This window comes from Dromiciops gliroides, chromosome 1 (assembly GCF_019393635.1).
Source record: "Dromiciops gliroides isolate mDroGli1 chromosome 1, mDroGli1.pri, whole genome shotgun sequence".
NCBI classification, from domain to species: domain Eukaryota; kingdom Metazoa; phylum Chordata; class Mammalia; order Microbiotheria; family Microbiotheriidae; genus Dromiciops; species Dromiciops gliroides.
In genome coordinates, this window is record NC_057861.1 from 131,355,824 (window position 1) to 131,363,496 (window position 7,673).

Genomic DNA, 7,673 nt, shown 5'->3' on the forward strand with positions numbered 1-7,673 from the left:
TATGTGGTTCTAAACTTTCTCTGCTTGTTCATCTTGCCCACCTTTTACTTGACTTTTAACTCCCTCTTGGCCCTATTTCCAAGCTACATTGTCCTAAACTTCATAGGATCCCAGGTGTTTCAGTTTAAGGAAGGCCAGGTTTTTCAATTGCCTGGCCTGTTCTCTGGTCTGAAGATAATCTCAGACCAACTTGCTAATTAACCTGGCAGCAAACTTTATGTGCTATGGTTGTTAGCTCTGATGAGTCTGTGCCCCTCCCCCACCTGGGCCTCCTGCCACTCAAGATTTCTTTCTCCTTAGATCCCACAAACACCCCTGTATTTCTCACCCCTGTCCCTGTCAGTCATTCAGCCCTCTCACCCGACCATAAGCTTAGTCCCAGAAGACACCAGCACTGCAGCTGATTCAGAGACTCAGGGGTAAGTGTCTCTGGCACAGCCTGCTTGGGGCTGGATCTGTGTTGGCATGATCGCAGGGTTGGACTCCACTCCCAGCCTAGCACAAGGGCCCCCTCCTGTCGAGGTTCTTTGTTGTCTTTGGCTAGAAAATAATCTCAGCCTATCTTTGTGGATTCTGCTGCTCCAGGGGTTGTCTTATGGCTGTATTTGGTGCTTTATGGAGTAATTGTGTCAGGAGCTTCAAGCATTTAATGCCTTTCCTCCACCATCTTGACTCTGCCCTCAATCACATAATACTTGGAAAGGATATTTGCACATCCTTCTAAAACAGCACCATAGGGTTAAACTCTCAAAATTCATGGAATCTTCAGGTGAAAAGTGCAAATTCAAATTCTTGTTTGCAACTCAGAAATAATGAATTGCACTCCAATTAAGTTGTCTTACTCTGTGATTAGGATTTTTATTTTTTTTTGTTTTCAGAACAGCAACATTTCATTTACTTTGGGCTAATTAGAGGGAGGTCAGCATGAATGTAGCATATCTTTACATCCTTGCATGCAGCAACTAAACATTTCTAGTAATGTTTCTTCTTGCAGGACTTGCTTTATTTAATGAACAGATAAGACATTTAAAAATTTTTTTTTTATTCTCTGTCCACATTCTCCTTGACCAAAAATTGTAGCATTTGACATTCTTAAACTTTTTTGTCCCAGATACTATGCCTTCTCTAGGTTTATTTTAATAAAGCTTTCTCCTTTTCTTCCCCTCACCTATTTGACTACTGCTTAGTCTCCTTTGTTGAATTATTATTATTATTTTCATGACCCTATCACAAAATGTCTCCTAAGTTTCTGTCTTGGTTCTGTTCTTTCTCTCCAGTTTCTTTATCTTGGTGACTTCATTAACTCCCAGTGGTTAAATTATTATTCCTGTGCTGATGACTCTGAAATCTATACAATCCAGTTCAAATCACTTTCCTGAGCTCCAGTGCTACAGTACCCACAATTGCCTGTTGGACATTTCAAATAAGCTGCCCCATTTAAATCTTAAGCTCAATAAATCCAAAACAGAACTTATATTTCCCCGCAAAGCTATCCTTCTCTAAATGGCCCTGTATCTGTTGTGGATATCACCTTCCTTCTGTCACCCAGGTTCACAAACTCAGAGACATCCTGAAATTTTCAATCTTTCATATCTCCCACATCAATTCAAGTGCCAACTGTTTTCAAATCCACAACATTTTCCACATTTGAATCCTTCTATCTTCTGTGATTAGAATTTTTAAAATATGTCAAATCCACAAATGCATCATTCTGCATTTCAGTATGTAAAAAGTAATTTTTTAAATCTTGAGGTTTTATGTCTTTTTCACTTCACTTTGTGAGTTGGATGGGAGGAGAAAAGAGTGTTAAAACATTTCTGAAAATAAGTGAAATGGATCACATAATCATAGATTTAGAACTAAAAGGATATTAAGGGCCATTGAGTCCAACTTCCTCAATTACAGCTGAAAAAATTATAGCTGAGATGTGTTAAGTGACTTGCCCCTGGTCATACTGCTAGTATGTATCTGAGGCAAGATTTGAATTAATATATTCCTAATTCCAAACACAGTACTGCTGTGCTATTTCCACTACCTCCATTATTGTTGGCAAAATATTGTTAAAATATCTTTACAATAGCAGAATCCAATTGATCCACACAGGTGCATCTTCTTTTTTATATCAAATTTCTGAGGAAAAGATGAAAACGGAACAGTAAAATTCTTTGGGTTGACTGATCAATCCTATGTTGATTTAATCTGCAATTCCACTTTATGTAGAATTCTGTATCATAGAATCTAGGTTTAAATCCTGGCTTTGCAACCTATTAATAACTATGTGACCTTGGACAAAATTCTTCCTCACTCTTGACATCAGTTTTCTCATCCATATAATGAAAATACTGGGCTAGATAAACTCTAAATCTAATGAAAAGAAACACAGAAATGTATTTATGGACCAATCTACTCACATAGGTCTTTATTTTTCAGAATATCTTATACAACAAAGCTTTAAAAAGAGTAAAATTAATCATTCTTAGTCCAGAGACCATCTGGATATTTCCTTTCTACATAGTCAAATACCTCATGTCAGAGAACCAGATTAATAGATCATCTAAAAAGTGCATGCATTGTGAGGACTCTTCAAAAGGGCACATGGGCAAGGGCCCTAATTAAACACTTGTTAGAAGTAAATTAGCTAATTAGACTTGACCACCACTTCCCATGAAGGATAATCAACCCAAGGTCTGTGGAGAGCCCCAACATCCTGTGGAGGCAGAAGTAGAGTTTGTTCCTGGGCAAAAATATGTCTATTATTAAATGCTTTTATGTGCTCCATCCTGCCCATATCAGAAAAGAGCCCAGACACATAAAACCACAGCGGTGCAGAGTCCTTCTGAGGAGGCAATTTCTCCTGACATTAAGGTACCACACAGATGGGAAGTGATCAGATCTTTAGACATCTGCAAGATTTGACAAATTAAAGAGGCTAGTTATTCACTCCTATGAGATTTTGTGAAGCAGATCAAGCCGTGGTTGGCGTCCGTTGCTCTGGTGGTACATTTTTATCCAAATGGATCATGCCTGTCACTCAGTGCTGTAAGCCATAATTCTGGATGGCTGAGCCTTGTGTGTTTTCACTAGTACAATAAAACTTTTACTAGCACCAAGATCAAGGATCTAGTTCAGATAAAATAAAACCCAGCCCAAGTCATCACTCATTCATTCTGCACACAAAGCCCAAACCATTTCTGAGGTTTTTAAAAATTTAAATTGATTTTCATCTGTGTCTATATTTTGGGTTTTGGCGAGGATCAGAAATGAAAATTCCAAACTATCATGAGGAATGCTAGTCTTGAGGGATCTTGGCCTTAACCATGCTCCTTGTTTAACAGTATTGATGTTGTGACATTGAATTTGGAGAGCTGTTGCCAAATAATGCTGGTTTTAGTCACAGTGGGGCAATAAATAAACATATTCCTATTCCTGCACAGCCAAATGGGAGAATTCGTGGACCAAGCATAATTCATAACTCAGAAACAGAAATCTGAGCTCTAATTTCTTCCTTAGCCACCAACTTTGACTTTTACATAAAATTTATTAGAATTATTTATTTACTGTGTACATTACTTCTAATAATATTTTCTTTCAGTGTCCCTATTGAGGTGATACATTTTCCCTCCCCCACACCCAATGTTGTAGGGTGGGGAAAAAACTCTTAAAGTCTTATATGAAAACCAAGTCTTCATCAGGTCAATAATAGTTATTAGGAATAGGGCTGTCTGTCTAAACTTTTCCTACCCCTGTGATTCTATGAAATGTCAAAATAGGGCTATTGTCAATAAACATTGTCAGAGTTAAACCCTTTAATGGAAAAGCAGATGGATAGAAGGTTTGCTCCACAGTCTGTTTCTCCCCTGAGAGAGGATTGGAGACTGAGGACACTGTGTGGCAAAGGCGCAGAATGGCAACATCTTCACCTTATTTGGAGGGGTTTTTTTTTCCATACCTTCATGAATTTCCTGCTTGTCTGACAAGTGGTATGGGTAAGAAGTTTGTTTTGCTTTTTCACTCATCCTAGCTACAAGTACTCCATGTTTGAAGTCACAAACTCCATTTGTATGACAGATTCAGTCCTCCTTCTAATGTAATTCTAATTTTCTCTTGACCTCTTTTTAAATTTCTTTTTTTTTCTTCCAGGAAGAGTTCAATTCAATTCAATTGAACAAACATGCATTAAGAACTGCCTACCATAATGTAATGACGAGTGCAAAATCCAAATTAAATTATACTTCCTATTTAATACAAAAACCTAGAGTTTTATGAAATTTTCTTTTGTTTAATGAAGAATATTTTGTGAAAATATAAAACATTTTAACATAAATTGATTATAACACACAATTACCTTATAAAATATTAATATGAACGACAACATTAATAATATTAATATGTTGGATAGGTTTGTTTTCAGTGCAAAATTTCTCAAAATGTGATATCTTTAATGACAAGGCTATCTATAATTATTTTCAGTTATTTGTCTTTTTTCTTTAAAAAATCTGTCCCTCCAACTATCACTCTCCCCCTCTTTGAGCAAAATAAAATAATAACAGATTAAAGCCCTCAATACAGATGTATAATCAAGTAAAACAAATTCCCATGTAGTTATGTCTCAAAATGAATGTCTCTTTCTATAATTTAAATTCATCACTTCTCTGCTGTGTTGTGTTTCATCTTCATGCTGTTGAACTCATGGCTTATCATTATACTGATTGAAGTCCTCAAATTTGTTTTTCTCTATAATGTCCTTATCATTGTATAAGTTGTTCCAATAATTCTGCTCATTTCACTCTGCATAAGTTCAGAGCTCTTCCCAGTTAACTCTGAAACAGTCCATTTCATCCTTTCTTATGGCACAACAACATTCCATCCTTGTAGAACTTGTACAAACATCAGCACGATCCAATTTTAAATGTAGGCATTCAGAGAAGTTTGGCTCCCGACCATAAGAGTTCTACATCCTGTGGGAAACTACCAGCACAGCCAAGGAAAACATGCCTTGCCAATACCCAGCATTGACACCAGAGCAAAAGAAAGAACTGTCTGACATAGCTCACCAAATTGTGGCTCTGGACAAGGGAATTTTGGCAGCAGATGAGTCCACTGGTAGCATTGCAAAGTGGCTGTAGGCCATTGGAACTGAGAACATAGAGGACAATTGTCACCTCTATAGGCAGTTACTTTTGACAGCAGATGATCTAGTGAACTCCTGTATTGGAGGTGTTATCCTTTTCCATGAGACACTCTACCAGAAAGCCAATGATGGTCCTCCCTTCCTCAAAGTCATAAAGGCAAAGGGTAGCATTGTGGGCATCAAGGTAGACAAAGGTGTAATACCCCTGGCAGGGACCAATGGTGAGACTACCACCCAAAGTCTGGATGGGCTGAGTGAGCGTTGTGCTCAGTATAGGAAGGATGGGGCTGACTTTGCCAAGTGTCATTGTGTACTGAAGATTGGGGATAATACACCTTCCCCACTTGCCATCATAGAAAGTGCCAATGTGCTGGCCTGTGTAAAGAATTAATTGTTATTTGAGGTTTTTATGCATCAGCTCGCACTGGCCTGGGGGTGCTCCACCCACTGGTTGTAGTCATTGCCATGGCGCTGGCACCTCACATCATCACCACTTGCTAATGCCTACATGGGCCTGGCAAAATTATAATGATTGGAAGCCTAGTGAGGGCAGTCATGTGACTGTCAGAGTGGCCAGCCAATTGGCTGGGGACTTTGTGGGAGTGCTGGGAGAAGGGAGGTTCCCTGCCCCCTGGCATTGTAGCTGGAAGCTGGAAGGTGCTGGAAGGTGCTGGAAGAGGCTGCAGTGTATTCTCAGTTGATTCCTGGGAGTTGGTATTTTTTTAGGTTGTATAATTTCCCTTTCCCCATTTTATTTCCTTTCCCTTGATCCTACTGATCCTGTTTGTGGTGTTTTGGTTTTTTTTAAGTTCGTTCTTGTTAAAATAAATCCTGTTCTGTTTTGAAGGAGGCTGCTGGTCTCCTTCCTTGCCCCAATATTGCGGCGAGCCGCTTAGCTAACACTCCCCAATTAAAAATTGGTCCCCATACCTGATATGCCGACTTTTTTTTTTAATTAATTTATTTTTTTATTTTAGCAGGGCAATGGGGGTTAAGTGACTTGCCCAGGGTCACACAGCTAGTAAGTGTCTGAGGTCGGATTTGAACTCAGGTACTCCTGAATCCAGGGCTGGTGCTTTATCCACTGTGCCACCTAGCTGCCCCAATATGCCAGCTTTTGCCAGCAGAATGGCATTGTCCCCATTGTGGAGCCAGAGATCCTCCCTGATGGAGAACATGATCTGAAGACCCGTCAGTATGTCACTGAGAAGGTGCTGCTGCTGTCTACAAAGCTCTGAGTGACCACCATGTCTATCTGGAAGGGACCTTGCTGAAGCCTAACATGGTCACCCCTGGCCATGCCTACACTCAGAAGTATTCACATGAGGAGATCGCAATGGCAACTGTAACTGCCCTTCACTGAACTGTGCCTCCAGCAGTCACTGGTATCACCTTCCTGTCTGGGGGTCAGTGAGGAGGATGCCTCCATCAACCTCAATGCCATCAATACCTGCCCTTTGCATAAGCCATGGGACCTGACCTTTTCTTATGGCTGAGCCCTGCAGGCATCTGCCCTCAAGACCTGGGGTGGAAAGAAGGAAAATGTAAAGACTGCCCAAGAGGAATGTAATTAACAGGCCACAGCTAATGGCCAAGCAGCTCAGGGCAAGTGTACTCCAAGTGGAAAGTCAGGAGCTGCAGCCAGTGAGTCGCTCTTTGTCTCTAACCACGCCTACTAAGTCAAGGCCTTTCACCTGGGTATGCCCTAACACTCCAGGCCAGCCCTCACAGTCCAGAAAGAGGCTGAGATACCAGAGCTCTGTGCTGACCTCTCCCATCACTCCTAACTTGTGTGGTGTTGTTGCTCTGTGGTGAATCTAGTGACCCCTCCTCAGCCCACTTTTTCCAATAAACAACTATTTAACAAGGGAAAAAAATGTATGCATTCACTTCTCTGTATACCTGAATATTTAAATTGAGTGGAAGACCCAATTTAGAGAGCTGTACTTTCAAGATGGGAATAAATCCTTAATATAATGTAAGAGGGGCAGCTAGGTGGCACAGTGGATAAAGCACCAGCTCTGGATTCAGGAGGACCTGAGTTCAAATCTGGCCTTAGACACTTGACAGTTACTAGCTGTGTGACCTTGGGAAAGTCACTTAACCCCCACTGCCCCACAAAAAACAAATAGAATGTAAGAAGAGGGGAATCTTAATAACGTCAGATGTAAAAGACAGAGACAGTGAAATAACAAATTATCATTAGGCTTTCTTTCAATGCTATCTGAGGCTTTTAGCTCTTAGTACCTTCTTCTCTGATATTATCTTGTGGTAATGACATAAATATTTTGTATGTACCTATATGTGTCTAGGTTGTTTACCCCTTAGAATGAAAGCTCTTTGAGGACAGGCAGTGTTTCATTTTTATCTTCATGTTCTCCAGCACTTACCACAGCATCTGGCATGTAGTTGTTGTTTGGCCATCATTTTTGAAGAGGACCATGACATTGGGAAGGATATATCATCACTTGCAAGTGAATTGGATTTAAATGAGGCAGGGCAGTGCAAAGTCACCAGTATCACTCTCCTTCAGAGCCATCTG

General features: G+C 40.1%; 1 pseudogene; it reads left to right on the forward strand.

Moving 5' to 3' along the window:
* Positions 1-4,991: 4,991 nt before the first annotated feature.
* LOC122736563 lies at positions 4,992-6,810 on the forward strand (annotated as a pseudogene).
* Positions 6,811-7,673: the final 863 nt, after the last annotated feature.